Source organism: Haemaphysalis longicornis, unplaced genomic scaffold (assembly GCF_048455015.1).
Source record: "Haemaphysalis longicornis isolate Haplotype H1 unplaced genomic scaffold, Haemaphysalis longicornis Haplotype H1 scaffold_37, whole genome shotgun sequence".
Lineage (NCBI taxonomy): Eukaryota > Metazoa > Arthropoda > Arachnida > Ixodida > Ixodidae > Haemaphysalis > Haemaphysalis longicornis.
Window position 1 is genome coordinate 450,123 of NW_027526355.1, and position 16,352 is coordinate 466,474.

The following is a 16,352-nucleotide window of genomic DNA, read 5'->3' on the forward strand; positions in this document are numbered from 1 at the left end:
TATATGCCAGAAAGCCGCAAGTGGCTCCTTGTGGTCCCACGGAGCCTCCGCGCGGAGGTGTGTGCCGCTTACCATGATAATCCGCAGAGTGCTCACGCGGGACTCTTGAAGACCTATACCAGACTACGTCAAAGATACTATTGTGTGCAAAGAGTCACTCCTGCCTGTACTGACTGCCAGCGACGTAAGACGCAGCTGTTCCCAAGCCGGCCGTCCCGCTGCAGCCCCTGCCGTGCCCTGTTCGTCCGTATTAGCGTATTGGCATTGATCTATATGGTCCTCTGCCATACACTTTTTGTGGTTACCTTCGATAATTGTGGCAGTACATTACGTCACGCGCCATGCCGAAACTGCCGAAACAGCAGCGCTTCTCGCGTCCACAGCACGTGATGTTGGTGCATTCATTCTGCACTCCCTCCTCCCCCGCCAAGGTGCACCAAGGGAACTCCCCAGCGATAGGGCGTGTGTATTCTTCTCTTAGACCGTTGTAGCGATCCTTGCAGACTGCAAAATTGAGCACTGCACCACATCTGCCTACCATCCACAAACCAATCGACTGGAAGAAAGATTCACCTGCATGCTCGGGACATAATGGCAAAGAACGTGACGCCCGACCATTCGAACTGGGACTCCATGCTACCGCTCGTAACGTTGGCTTACAATAAGGTCGTGCAGACAAATACAGGTTTTTCACCGCTATTTTTGCTATACGAACGGTCACCATCGTGTACAGTGGTTATAATCCTTCCCGAGAGCCCGATGCGTTCGAATGCCATATTCGTTCCGACGCCACGCGCCACGCAGTAGAGCGCCGCCTGCTCGCACGTTCGTTTACGTCGAAAGACCAAGCTCAACAGAAGCAGCGTCATGACCTGGATCACTCATCCACTTATTTTCTTGCTGGCGATCTCGTTTGGGTGCGGATAACATCTACTAATCGTGGTCTCTCCTCTAAACTCCTTTCCAAATGGTAGGGCTCCTACCGTGTCGTCAATGCTTCCTTCCTCGTGAACTTTGTTGCTGAACCACTGACGCCACCAGATGACCTTCGCCGTCGTGGCCGTGAAACTGCGCAAGTCTCTCGCCTACAGCCCTATGACGATCCTATTGTACTGCACTCACCGTAGGTCGCCAGGATGCCTCTCTCTGCGGCGGAAGGTGATTGCAATGAAGAGAAGGAAGAAGACGTACGGACCTCCATCGTCCACTCTCTGCTCGGGTATGTGCCAGAAGCATGCAGCTATCATCATCTGTGGGCGTCCCTGTGTAAAGAGCAGGGATCCCGGTTCACCTGCAATAGACTGGGCTGATTTCCCCCTTCGCTTGCACAGCTGAGTAAACCGCCTTTCAATATATCTATCTATCAATTTATTGATTTCAATATATATATATAAATATATATATATATATATATATATATATATATATATATATATATATATATATATATATATATATATATATATATATATATATATATATATATATATATATATATATATATATATATATATATATATATATATATATATATATATATATATAGACTGAAAAGATAAAAACTCACACAGAGCGCGAAACAATAAGGTTAGTAGAGACAGAGACAAACGAGAAAGACTTAGAAAATAAAAATAAGTTTACTGACGTTTCAGGGAGAGGACTCCCTTTCTTCAGAGTACAAAATAAGTTCGTTTCAGAGCTATATATACAGCAAATGTAGCAAGCGCGAGGGCAAGGTAAGAGGAGGGAGAGTTTGTACAAATGGATTCATGGTTGGTGGGTAGCAAAAGAATGAAGGGAGAGCGGGAAAATAATTACAACAAGGATAAGAACACACAGTCACGCGGTACGAACTTGGAAAAAAAGAGAGAGAGAAGAACCAAACACAGAGAAAAAAATAATACATAATAAAAATAAAAATAATAATAAATAACAAGGTAATTTTCCTCCCCCGTGGCAACGGGGGTGAAAGAGGGGTCAAAACAAGATAGGCCCATGCCCGTGTTTGACATGGGCAAAAAGATTAGTCACGCGGAACGAAGACGTTCCAAAGAAGATATGCACACAAAGGGCGAACATCTGCCCATTCACACCCGTTCTAGGAATCCAAGTAAGGTCATTGAAACAAGAGACACGTGGCTTCTGTTGGTGGGAGGCGGGGGTCGCGCCCAAAAGCAGTAGGACAGGCAGTTTCGACAGGAAAGAGTGTACATTGGTATACAAAGAGCGAAAAAAATAAATAAATAAAAAATAACCAGGTAATTTTCCCCTCCCTTGTGGCAACGGGGGTGAAAGAGGGGTCAAAACAAGATATGCCCATGCACCTGTTTGACATGGGCAAAAAGATTAGTCACGCGGAACAAGGAAACGAAGATATACAGATGCACACAAAGATGAACATCTGCCCAATACACACCCGTTCTAAGAATCCTGGTAAGGTAATTGAAACGTGAGACACGTGGCTTCTGTTGGTGGGAGGCGGGGGTCGCGCCCAGAAGCAGTAGGATAGGTAGTTTCGACTCGAAATGAGTGTACATTGATAGGGGAAAAAAGACAAGGTCAAACAAGTCATGAAAAAAAAGGTCATAAAAAAAAAACAGGCAGGTGCACGCGTATGACGCGGCAGCAAGTGGTATTCATCTGCCCGGCGCATGGTGCCAGTTCAGGGAATGCCGAGGCGGTCAGCAACGAATATTAGAAAACAACAATACAAAAAAGAAAGAGGACACGAAAACAATCACACACGCTCGCGTTCACAAATTAATTGCAAGGTGAGAATATCAAAGCTAGAAATGGTACTGCAGCCTTCTACCCAGAACACAATGTCCAGACTTGTTCATCAAATTTGCTTCAGTGAAGCCATTGTGCTAAAAAACGTCGTGCTAGCACGAAACTATACCCAACTACGAGAGCTCGCCAACTAATGGGAGAATATTATTGAGGGAAAGAAATGAACAGGCATAACACTAGCCTGAGAAATGCAGCCGAAATTTTAATCGGAGGAAAGACAGGTTAATTTCCCATAACTTTCATTTATGCCAAACGACGCTGATTTAAACTTATAGATAAGGTAAGACTCACGAACCTCGTGATCGTGATGCGTTTTAAAACTAGATTCAAGAATTGTGGCCTTCAGTTGTTCAAAAGAATGACCAGGAGTGTTAACATGCTTTGATAGAGGCAAAGAAGGGCAGGTTTTGGCATGGGAGCGGTGATTGTTAAACCTCAAACGAAAGGGTGTTTCAGTCTGGCCAATGTATTGTTTGCCGCAGAGGGTGCATTCCAGCAGGTATACGACGTTGGCGGAATCACAGTTAAAGTTCCCTTTTACATTAACATAATAGTTTGAAGCTGTGCTGGCGGCGCGCTGTGTGGTGGTCATTTGTGGGCATACCTTACACCGTGGTTTGTTACAGGGCATGCAACCAGTAGTCTCTGGTCGGCTGATGCTGGATTTAGTGAGAACGTCGCCCAAATTTTTGCTGCGTCTATAAACAACACGTGGTGGCTCGGGGAATATTCTCTTTAGGCGTTCACTTTGAGCGAGGATATTGTGATGTTTCCTTAGTATGGAAGTAACTTTCGGAGAAGAGGCCGAATGGGTCAAAACGAGGTTGGTTTGTTGATTTGGTTTTGGAGCTTTTTTTCGGAGAATTTCGGTGCGGTTCAACTGGTTAGCTCGTGTAATCGCGTCATCGATCACCTGCTCTGGGTATTTTTGATTTAAGAGTGCGGTTTTAAGTTCTCTGCAGTTAGAATCGAAATCCGCCTGGCTTGTGCAGATTCGCCTAAAACGGTGAGATTGGCTGTAAGGTATTGCAGTCTTGCAGTGCCTGACATGGCTGCTGTGGAAGTGCAAATACTGGCGCGTGTCCGTAGGTTTCCTGTAGAGATTAGTCTGAAGTCTGCCCTGAGAAACTGTGACAGTAACATCCAGGAAATTTATGCTGTGCGTAGAGTAGGAATGAGAGAGGGAGATGGTAGGATGCGCAAGGTTAAAAGCCTCAATAAACGCAAGAAGTTCCATTTCACCGTGCTGCCAAATCATGAATATATCATCTATATACCTTTTGTAGTACAATGGCTTCAAACTTTGGGTTGCGAGGAAGTTTGTCTCTAGACATCCCATAAAGATGTTCGCATAGTTGGGCCCGATTTTGGTTCCCATTGATGTTCCGCTGACTTGCACGTAATTGACACCATCAAACTCAAAATTGTTAAGTTCAAGGATAAGGTGAAGGAAAGTTTCAAGGGTGAGAGAATCGATAGGTTTGTCACCCGCCGACCCCTCATACGCACATGATACAGCGGTGATCCCATCGGCATGCGGAATGTTAGTGTACAGCGACACGACATCTAGGGTAACAAGTAAACAGTTGTTGGGAATTTCCATCTTCATGATATCTGAGAGAAAATCATTTGTATCCTTAATGAAGGATGGAAAGCTGGGGGGAATGTCGCGAATGAGAGAGTCGACATACCGCGAAAGGTTCTCGGTGACAGTACCAATGCCAGAGACAATGGGGCGACCTGGGTTGTTATTTTTATGAATCTTAGGGAGAAGGTAGAATCTACCGGCTACTGGGCTTAAGGGGATAAGAGAACGAGCCGTTGTTTCAGTTATTTCCTGATTTTGAACAAGTTCAGTGAGTTTTTTCTTTTACAATTAGCTTATAATCATTAGTGGGATCGCTAGGGAGTACTTTGTAGAACGCAGATTCTGATAGTTGTCTATGAGCCTCGTTGACATAGTCAGCTTTGTCGAGGATCACGATGGCGCCTCCTTTATCCGCCTCGGCATTCCCTGAACTGGCACCATGCGCCGGGCAGATGAATACCACTTGCTGCCGCGTCATACGCGTGCACCTGCCTGTTTTTTTTTTATGACCTTTTTTTTAATGACTTGTTTGACCTTGTCTTTTTTCCCCTATCAATGTACACTCATTTCGAGTCGAAACTACCTATCCTACTGCTTCTGGGCGCGACCCCCGCCTCCCACCAACAGAAGCCACGTGTCTCACGTTTCAATTACCTTACCAGGATTCTTAGAACGGGTGTGTATTGGGCAGATGTTCATCTTTGTGTGCATCTGTATATCTTCGTTTCCTTGTTCCGCGTGACTAATCTTTTTGCCCATGTCAAACAGGTGCATGGGCATATCTTGTTTTGACCCCTCTTTCACCCCCGTTGCCACAAGGGAGGGGAAAATTACCTGGTTATTTTTTATTTATTTATTTTTTTCGCTCTTTGTATACCAATGTACACTCTTTCCTGTCGAAACTGCCTGTCCTACTGCTTTTGGGCGCGACCCCCGCCTCCCACCAACAGAAGCCACGTGTCTCTTGTTTCAATGACCTTACTTGGATTCCTAGAACGGGTGTGAATGGGCAGATGTTCGCCCTTTGTGTGCATATCTTCTTTGGAACGTCTTCGTTCCGCGTGACTAATCTTTTTGCCCATGTCAAACAAGGGCATGGGCCTATCTTGTTTTGACCCCTCTTTCACCCCCGTTGCCACGGGGGAGGAAAATTACCTTGTTATTTATTATTATTTTTATTTTTATTATGTATTATTTTTTTCTCTGTGTTTGGTTCTCCTCTCTCTCTTTTTTCCAAGTTCGTACCGCGTGACTGTGTGTTCTTATTATCCTTGTTGTAATTAATTTTCCCGCTCTCCCTTCATTCTTTTGCTACCCACCAACCATGAATCCATTTGTACAAACTCTCCCTCCTCTTACCTTGCCCTCGCGCTTGCTACATTTGCTGTATATATAGCTCTGAAACGAACTTATTTTGTACTCTGAAGTAAGGGAGTCCTCTCCCTGAAACGTCAGTAAACTTCTTTTTATTTTCGAAGTCTTTCTCGTTTGTCTCTGTCTCTACTAACCCTATATATATATATATATATATATATATATATATATATATATATATATATATATATATATATATATATATATATATATATATATGGGACTTTGCACGCGAGGCGTACTTTATGAGCCGGACTTAATTTTACCTCCTTTCCCGCCCTACCATTCTTATGGGCCTCTGAGCCAGCACTTTCCATAATACTGTTACATCTATCTATCTATCTATCTATCTATCTATCTATCTCTCTCTCTCTCTCTCTCTATATATATATATATATATATATATATATATATATAGTGCGCACAGGCGTCATCGTTTTATAACTGTTACTGGAATGGCCAATCTCACCTAGCAACTCATGATAAGTGCGTCACATGCGAGCGCCACACCATCTTCTTCATCTATAATCGTCGCGGCTTCTCCATCGTCGCATTTTGCAACGGCATCCCGGCGAGGCTGCGTCGTTATTGCTATATATATATATATATATATATATATATATATATATATATATATATATATATATATACATATATCGGCGACCATTGCCGGTAATGCACTCCCTCACCAGAGCAGGATTGGCCACCCTGGTGTAGTAACGGCCACAACCTCCCATGAATACGCCAATTAACCCACGGCCGTCAGTCCCCAGCGGCTGCGAAGCAACTGACCACGGCGGCGGTCAGACCTGTGACGCAGCAGAGGGTGCTAAGAATCCCTGGACCCGGACAGGCCGCCAATGGAATCTGAACCTGGCAACGTTTAACGCGCGAACCTTATCTAGCGAAGCGAGTCTCGAGGTGTTGTTCGAGGAATTAGAAGGCATTAAATGGGATGTAGTAGGGCTTAGCGAGGCTAGGAAAGCAGGCGAAGCATTTACGGGGCTGAAAAATGGACACGTCTTATGTTACCGGAGTCTAGAGGACAGAAGAGAACTGGGAGTTGGATTTCTAGTCAATAAAAGCATAGCTGGCAACATATAAGAATACTATAGCATTAAAGAAATAGCAGCAGGTCTTGTAATTAGGCTCAATAAGGGGCACAAGCTCAAGGTGGTGGAGGGCTACGCGCCCACATTCAGCCACGACGACGAAGCAGTGGAACGCTTCTATGAAGATGTGGAATCGGCAATGGCTAAAGCAAAAACACAGTATACCGTAGTTATGGGGGACTTCAATGCTAAAGTAGGCAAGAATCAGGCTGGAGACAAGGCAGTTGGGAACTATGGTCTGGGCTGTAGAAATAGCAGGGGGGGCCTACAAGTTGAGCTTGCAGAACGGAATAACCTACGCATAATGAATACCTTCTTCTGTAAACGGGAGAGTCGGAAGTGGACCTGGAGAAGCCCGAATGGCGAGCATAAAAATGAAATAGACCTCATATTATGCGATAACCCTGGCGTCGTGCAGGATGTGGAAGTGCACGGAAGGGTAAGGTGTAGTGACCACCGTATGGTAAGATCTCGAATTAGGCTAGATTTGAGGAGGGACCGCAACAAGCTAGTACGAAATAAGCCGATAAATGAGCTAACAGTAAGACGCAAGGTAGACGAATTCAGGATCGCGCTGCAGAACCGATATTCAGCTCCTAACGAGGAAGCCGAGCCTACGACACAGGAAGCCAGCGACAACCTTACACGTATTTTCACGGAGTATGCAGTAGAAGTCGGGGGCACTATGGCTAGAGAGGATAATGGCAAACTCTCACAGGAGACAAAAGATCTAATCAGGAAACGGCAAACCATGAGATTCTCCACCGCAGCTGACAGAATAGAACTAGCGGAGCTTTCGAAGTTAATCAATAAGCTTAAGACAGCTGACATACGGAAGTATAATATGGAGAGGATCGAATACGCTGTAAAGAACGGAGGTAACCTGAAAGCTGTGAAGAGGCGTCTTGGCGTGGGGAAAAATCAGATGTATGCACTTAAAGATAAGCAAGTGAATGTCATCATAAATAGGGATAAAATAGTCCTAATAGGGATAAAATAGGAGTTCTACAGGGACCTGTACAGTAGCCGGGACATCCAGGATAATGCCGAACGAGACAGTAGTTCAGAGGAGATAGACATCCCACCAGTAACGACCGAAGAAGGAAGGAAGGCTTTGAAAGAAATGAAAGGGGGCTAAGCGCCTGGTGAGGATCAGATAACAGCAGACCTCTTGAAGGATGGCGGAGAGATTGTACTTGAAAAACTGGCAAACCTGTATACGCAATGCCTAATGACCGCAATGGTACCGGAATCTTGGAAGAACGCGAACATCATCCTAATCCATAAGAAAGGCGATATGAAGAACTTGAAAAATTACAGGCCGATCAGCTTACTGTCAGTAGTCTACAAGGTACTTACCAAGGTAATCGCTAACAGAATTTCTGCAACCTTAGATTTCAGTCAACCTAAAGAACAAGCAGGGTTCCGCAAAGGTTTTTCAACAATGGACCATATTCACACGATGAATCAGGTGATAGAGAAGTGCGCTGAGTATACTGAACCCCTATATATAGCCTTCATAGATTATGAGAAAGCATTTGACTCGGTCGAAACCTTAGGAGTCAATCAGGCATTGCGGAACCAGGGGATAGATCAGCATTATGTAAGAATACTAGAGGATATCTACAATAGGTCCACAGCTACCGTCATCTTGCATAAGGAGAGCAGTAAAATACCTATAAGGAAGGGTGTCAGACAAGGAGACACAATCTCTCCAATGTTATTCACAGCATGTTTACAAGAAGTATTCAGAACGTTGGATTGGGAACAGGTAGGAGTAAGGGTTAATGGAGAAGAACTCAGTAACCTCAGATTTGCTGATGACATTGCCTTGCTAAGTAACTCGGAGGACGAATTGCAAAGCATGCTTTCCGCACCGGATGAACAGAGTAGAACCGTGGGCCTGAAAATTAATATGCAGAAAACTAAAGTAATGATCAATAACCTCGGGACAGCACAGCGGTTTGAGATAGGTGGCGAGGCAGTGGAAGTGGTAAGCGAATATATCTACTGAAGCCAAGTTGTGACCCCAGATCCCAACCATGAGGCAGAGATAATTAGAAGGATCAGAATGGGGTGGGGTGCAGGCATTCTCAGATATTGAATAGCAGCCTACCATTGTCGCTGAAAAAGAAAGTGTATGACAGCGGCATCTTACCGGTACTCACCTACGGGGCAGAAACTTGGAGGCTCACTAAGAGGGTTCAACTTAAATTGAGAACGACTCAGCGGGCAATGGAGCGGAAAATGATAGGTGTAACATTAGGGACAAGAAGAGAGCGGAGTGGGTCAGGGAACAAACACGTGTTAAGGACATATTAGTAGAGATTAAGAAGAAGAAATGGATGTGGGCAGGGCATGTAATGCGAAGGCAAGATAACCGCTGGTCATTAAGGGTAACAGAGTGGATCCCTAGAGGAGGCAAGCGCTGCAGGGGGCGGCAGAAAGTTAGATGGGCAGATGAGATTAAGAAGTTTGCGGGGATAAATTGTTCACAGTCGGCACAGGACCGAGGTAATTGGAGAATAATGGGAGAGGCCTTTGCCCCGTAGTGGGCGTAGATAGGCTGATGATATATATATATAGTCTGAAAAGATAAAAACTCACACAGAGCGCGAAAAAAATAAGGTTAGTAGAGACAGAGACAAACGAGAAAAACGTAGAAAATAGAAATAAGTTTACTGACGTTTCAGGGAGAGGACTCCCTTTCTTCAGAGTACAAAAAAAACCTGAAGAAAGGGAGTCCTCTCCCTGAAACGTCAGTAAACTTATTTCTATTTTCTACGTCTTTCTCGTTTGTCTCTGTCTCTACTAAGCTTATATATATATATATATATATATATATATATATATATATATATATATATATATATATATATATATATATATATATATATATATATATATATATATATATATATATATATATATATATATATGGCACTGGGATTACTGGACCGGTAGCTAACAGTCAGAGCCAAGAAGAAGCCGGGATTTGTCGTGCGAACACCAAGCTCTATCAGGCACAGTGCCCGATCGCGTCACCTAAACAGGCACTCCTTTCCTTTGTCCTCATTTCGCGTCAACAAATGCGGCATAAACGAGTAAACGCAACTTTCGGCCCTCAGTCCGCAGCAGCTGTAGACCACCTGACCACAGCGGCAGTCACGCCAGCGATATAGACTACAATACAAGAATCTCTGTGTCCGGACTGGCTGCCTTTTGAACTTGAACCTGGCATGGTTCCTAACACGAACCTTGGCTAGCAAGGGAACGTAGCTGTACTATTAGAGGAGCTTTCTGACACTAAGTGGGATATTAGACAGCGTTAGTGGACCGTTTTTCACGATCCGCTCAGCTTCGATAGCAAGCGGGAGTGCCATTGCGCATTTGTTTCGCGCTCCTGCGGAAACTTGCTGCCGGGGTGGGGCCCCGCTACGCTCGCCGGAATCGATGAGTTGACCGTCGAGCCAGTTAGCCTACCACGCTGCATTTTAGAATGGCCGCCCGCAGAGAGGCGAGCACGCAAGGGTGCAACTCCGTTTCTTTAGTTGAAACGTGAGCGGCTCAATGGCGAAAGCGCTTCCGAATAGCCAAAGACGTCACACACCTCAGTGACTTTTAAAAGGCAATCGCAAGACTTCGACCGAAGCATGGGCCTACTTTTATGTACGTTCGAGAGAAGGCGCCTTGTCTTGGCTATTTCAAAGTTGAACGGCCTCTTTTTAGGGATATTTCGGACAATCATATCGTGTCACCGATTAAATTATACAGAAAGGGAAAATAAGCCAATAAACATGGTAGTTTTCTTTATTTCAGTGCCTAAATAATCGCGTATATTTCCTTCTGATGACGTTTTGGGTTACACACTCCCGGGCACGAGCAGTGATGCGAATGACTCTCCGTAGAGGAACATACGGTTATGGCTTCGCTCCGGTTGACGCTCGGATAGCCGGGAGCGGAGCGGACCGTCATAAACGTTCGGCTTAACTCTCTATAATATTACTGAAAAATAAAGCGCGACTGGGACAAAGACACAAATAACGACGGGACAAGCGCTCACTTGCAGCTAACATTTATTGAAGCATCGTCTCGTATTTATACATTAAAGGGGCACTGACACACAAATTTTGCATCTTGTTTTTTTTTGTTGCGATAAGTAGCTAGTGACCTACTTATAACCTGTAGAAACCTCATTTGCTTCAGCGTGCGATGGTTGTTTATTTAAAGGCATTTTCAATGCGGCCAGTCAAAGTTTCGGTTTCAGCGAGTGCCGCGAAACGATGGATTTTGTGTTAACAAAGCTGACCACGTGACAGTCGGAGGGATATCACAGAGCAGAGCAGCCGTAGCACTGTCGAATCCGCATTGACGGCAGTTTCTGCGAATGCCCCCACGTACTGATCTCGTGAGGCGCTTAATTAAAAAAACGACCGTGGATGTGACCGAGGCGCTGCGAGTGCAAATGCTACCGCGGCTAAAGAACGACGCGCGACGCTCGAGACGGTGGGTGGCAAGACGCGCGCTGGGAGCAGCCGGCCGGTCTGCCTACAGGTCCGCCTACAGATGTGTTCGGCTTAGCACTGCGGCGGATATTCGAGTGCCGCTCTTGTAAGCGGTGCAGATGACAATTTTTAATGCAACCTGCCATCGCATCATTAACTCCTTTCTCATGTAAGCCACCATGGTCGGGACTTGGGACAATTTCGGGAAGTGGTAACAAGCTATCACTCGAGCTACCTGCGCCGGCCTGGGCCACTTCGCGGCAGCGGCCGCCGTCTGCACAGCGACCGTGCGGCTAGCTCAGTGGGCTTTTCGTGCCTCCGGCGCGTTTTCGCATCCAATGGTAATAAACAGTAATAGAAACAGAGTGCCTGGAATCGCTGTAGAACTTTGGTCGCGGTCAGCTGCCCGATGAGCTGACGAAATCACGGCGCCTCCGCCGCCAACGATCGGGTCGTTCGTTCTCGAGAGCAGAAGCTCCGCCCTCCGGCCCTCCGATTGGAGCGGCGAGCCGGGCGAGCCGGCGAAAAACGCCGGCAGTACGGAAGCGGCAAACACAAACTCGTGACGTGTTTGGATGTTGTTTATTTACACAATATCTTCGGGATGTCGATTGCGCATGGTCCTCTGCTGGCTGCTCGGTTGCGCTTCGCACACTTTAAAATTGATTTCAAATATGTTCTAGGCTGTATTCGCCTCTGATATTTTGCAGATGATGTATATGTGTTCCCACCAATCTATCTCCGAAGTTATGTCGCCTTCAAAATTTTGTGTCAGTGCCCCTTTAATCATGCAAGCATGCGCATTGGGCTTCACTAAATAGAAAGCATCAAACCGATGGACACAATCAAAGTGACGCTTTCAAAAACTAAACTCGGTGGCACGTAAAATCATAGATTTATCGCTGACGCACTTGTACCCTTTCTTCTTAATTTAAAACGCTTCCAAGAGCTCCCTCGCCACTGTATTGTCACTCCTGCCGAGAATTCTAATCTGCTTTCCTTTGGAAAAATGCAGAACTCTCTTTGAAAAGATTCCAATTCTCGTCAGGAGTGACAATACAGTGGCGAGGGAGTTCTTGGAACCGTTTGGTATTAAGAAGAAAGTGGACCAGTGCCTCAGTGATACAACTGTGATTTTGCGTGCCACCGAGTTTAAGGTTTTGAAAACATCACTTTGATTATGTCCATCGGTTTGATGCTCTCCGTTTAGTGTATCTCAGTGCGCATGGTTCCATGATAAATGTATAAATACGAGGCGATGCTTCAGTAAATGTTATTTGCAAGTGAGCGCTTGTCCCGTTGTTCTTCTTTGTGTCGTTGGCCAAGTCTCGCTCTATTTTTCAATTATAATGCACGAACTTGCCCAGCAGCTGTGTTTATTGAATAGGGTTATCCGAAGATAGAAAAAAGGAGGAGCATTCAGAAAGCTGACTAGTGTACACATTCGGCGTTACCGAGGAACTAAAAAGAATAACGAACGCGGGTTGGTGTTCTTGACACACGGGGAAATAGCAGAGAATGGGAAGCCATTTTTCAGAATTAGTAGAAGGGTCCCAGCAGTTGGGATTATGCTAAACAAGCGATACAGTTAAATTTAGTACAGGCATATGCGCCAACAACTAGCTACCATGGTGAAGCCGGAAGCACTTTCCAGGAGGACGTCAAATTAGCAGCGAAGCATGGGAACAACACAGTTCACCATTGCGATTGGGGACTGGGAAACGTATGAATAGGCAGTCGCTACAATCGATCACGTACACTTGTAAGATTTGCAGAGAGAAGTAACCTGAGGTTAATGAACACATTTCTCAAAAAAGAAGAAAAAAAAAAAGGAAATGGACATTAAGAAGTCTGAACAGCAGAACAAAAAATAACTTCATTTTAGGGGACAACCCAGGTATTGTGCTGGACGTATAGCTTCTAAACAATATTAGGAGCAGTGATCATAGGATAATCTGGAGCAAAGTAAGGCTCAATCACAAAAGCAAAAAAAAAAAGAAACTCGTGAAGAGTAGAAAACCCAAAACGAAGTCACAGCAAGCACGCAGATCTTAACATAACCCTTCAAACAAATTCGCGCTTCTATATGAGGAGAAGGAGGACAGTGGAGATAGTTTGTAAGACAACCTAACAATGGTAGTCGCAGAATAAGGAGCAACTGTGGGAGAGGCTCTTTCCTCAAAGAGCATGAAATGAGAAAAAGCTGAACGTGAGAAAGGCATATCAGTGGATATTTTAAAGGAAGAAGGAGCTATTGTACTGGAGAAGGCTGCTGCGCTATTTTTAGAAAGCTTAAGCACTCTAAAAGTTCCTATAGCCTGGAAAAACGCCATCATTATGGTTATTCATAAAAAGGGAGATTCGAAAGGCCTTAAGAATTACCGGTTCATCAATGTACTCTCAGTTGTATTCACGCTGTTTGCGAAAGCTTTATTTACCCGCATATCAGACAGGCTAGATTCGCAACAATCCAGAGAACAGGCCGGGTTTAAGAAAAGATACTCAACAATCAATGACATCCATGTCTTTGATCAAGTAAGAACGATATCCTAAACGCATTTAAAAGGCAATTGTAGACTACAAAAAATTGTTTCATTCAGTACACACCGCAGCACTGCTGGAATCTACAAAATACCAGCGAATAGACAATACCTACATAATACTTCTAGACGACGGACGTAAGAAATGTACGGGCAGGATAACCACTCAAAATGAAATCTAGAAATTCTCAAGATCCCACCTCGCCAGAACTCTTGACAGCATTTCTGGAGGGGGTATTCAGAAAGCTTGACTTTGAAACCATGGGGTCACATATAAACTGAAAATTCTTGAGCCCTTAAAGGTTTGTAGTCGACACACTTTTGCTACGTGATACTGCAGAACACCTGCAAACATATTGTTCAGCAGCTGCAATCAGAAAGCACCCTCCGTGGGAATGAAAATATTAATCAAGAAATATAAAGTAACACAGAATAAACCTGTCAAAACGTACCCTTCAGCATATGTAACGATGCGCTAGAACAAGTACAAGAATATCGGACAGATTGAGCGCGCTTACCCCAACACCGAGTGATAAATCCGCCGCAGAATGAAGTGCACTCGGTAGGAACTCGCAAATTATGAAAAGTAAGCTACCTCTATCACTCAAAATAAGGACACACAACTAATAGATCTTGCCGGTGATGAAATACGAAGCGGAAACATGACGTCCTACTTAACGTTTCCAAAGCAAGCTTAGGTCGGCTCAACGGGCTATAAAACAAATAATAGAAGTAATGATTAGCGACAGGAACCAAGGTTCTTGGATAAGCGAACAAACCCAAGTAAATATATCATAGTTGAAATGAATAAAAGGAAATGATCTGGGCTGGTCATGTATTGAGAAGAAATGACAACCGGTGGATCCCCAGGGTAACAGAGTGGATATGGAGAGACGGGTAGAGAAGAAAACGAATGCCAACAAATCGATGGAGGAATGAAAGAAAAAAGGTTCGAGAGCAAAGAACGAAGTCGAGCCGCGCCAGGCAGTAGCGGTTGCTGGTCAACGGGGAAGCCTTTGTCCTGCAGTGAACCTGAGTACAGAACACTAAAGGGCCATTGCCAAAAAAACTTTTTGCCAAAAACATTTAGGGGCCGTAATAGTTCCGCTATGGTTACTTCTTTACATTGTTGTAAACAAACCCAAACGGAACGTAATTAACAAAAAGTTTTCTCTTCGTGTTTGAACTCGGTAGAAAAACATTTAGTGCAAGCCAGTTACTTTGAGAAATGTAGCCACGTGCTATTGTCGACGTACTATTTTCGCTCATGTCGTAATATACACCTGCTATGAGAGAGATTGGCACAGCGGCAACGTGTGGCAAACAATATCGGCGCGGCACGTGCACACAAAATTACGAGAGCCTTTTTGGTTTTCCGCATTCAAATGAGGAAACCATGTGCAGGGACACACGATTTTGCGAAATCGAGAGGAGATCTCCATCACTGATCCGTGGCTTTTGGTAAATGGAGTCAGTGAAGATCCTGTCAATGTTTTTTTACAGAAAAAAATTAGTCCTTCCGGCCCTGGAGTCGTCATCTGATGACACCACACAGCATATGCACTGGTGACTCCAAAACAAAACCAAGATTGCTAGTTTACTGGAGAAATATACTCAAAAGGTGTCTTGTGTGGCAGACATCACCAACCTTGTGTTTTCACAAAGGTTTACTCTAATAAACAAATCTATGATAGACACACGGTTTGGCAACAGGGCGTGTAAAAAAACGAAATTCTCATTTGTAAAATGCTCATAAATCATCAAATACTTGTATGGCTACATTGGTTTATTGTTTGTAGGCTCAGCGTGTCCTAGCTGTCCAGAAAAGAAAAAAAAATGTTTTGTTCTCTTTAAGGGAAAAAGTGTAATTGCCTACGATAATAATTAACGTCAAGATTTTGCTGTATCTCCGCACTTGCTCGTTTCTCAGGTTGTGCGGTCCTAAACTGTACAAAACACAGAAGAAACAATTTGGCTTGAAATAAAAATACCTCGGCTGAAAGGGTTACGTTCAGCCATCCTCTTCGTAAACAAAGATGGAATACACATATACAATGTATTAATTTCCGCTTCCAATCCCGTCTTCAACTACACGGATTGCTTTGAATGTTGGCAGCATCCGTTGATTAGCGGAAAATATAAGAAGGTAGAGACTGCGATCGTTGTGATAATCAACCTTAACTTCACCATGAATCTGCTAGCTGCGGAGGCGAAAGTGCAGTTCCATGACTGCCGCATGGTCCACGTGAACATGACGCACACATTTGGGCAGCCGTGAGAACTATGCCTACGTGCGTGTCTCGTACGCGCGCGGGCCTGTGCTATCTTATGAAGTGTTTGTTTAGTTAGCAACCGAGGCTGGGAAGCTGCAATCATGTCGTGCGGAATAAATGAGACTATATAAGAACAACTTCTGTACAACGTTTTCCGAAAAGGATTCAAC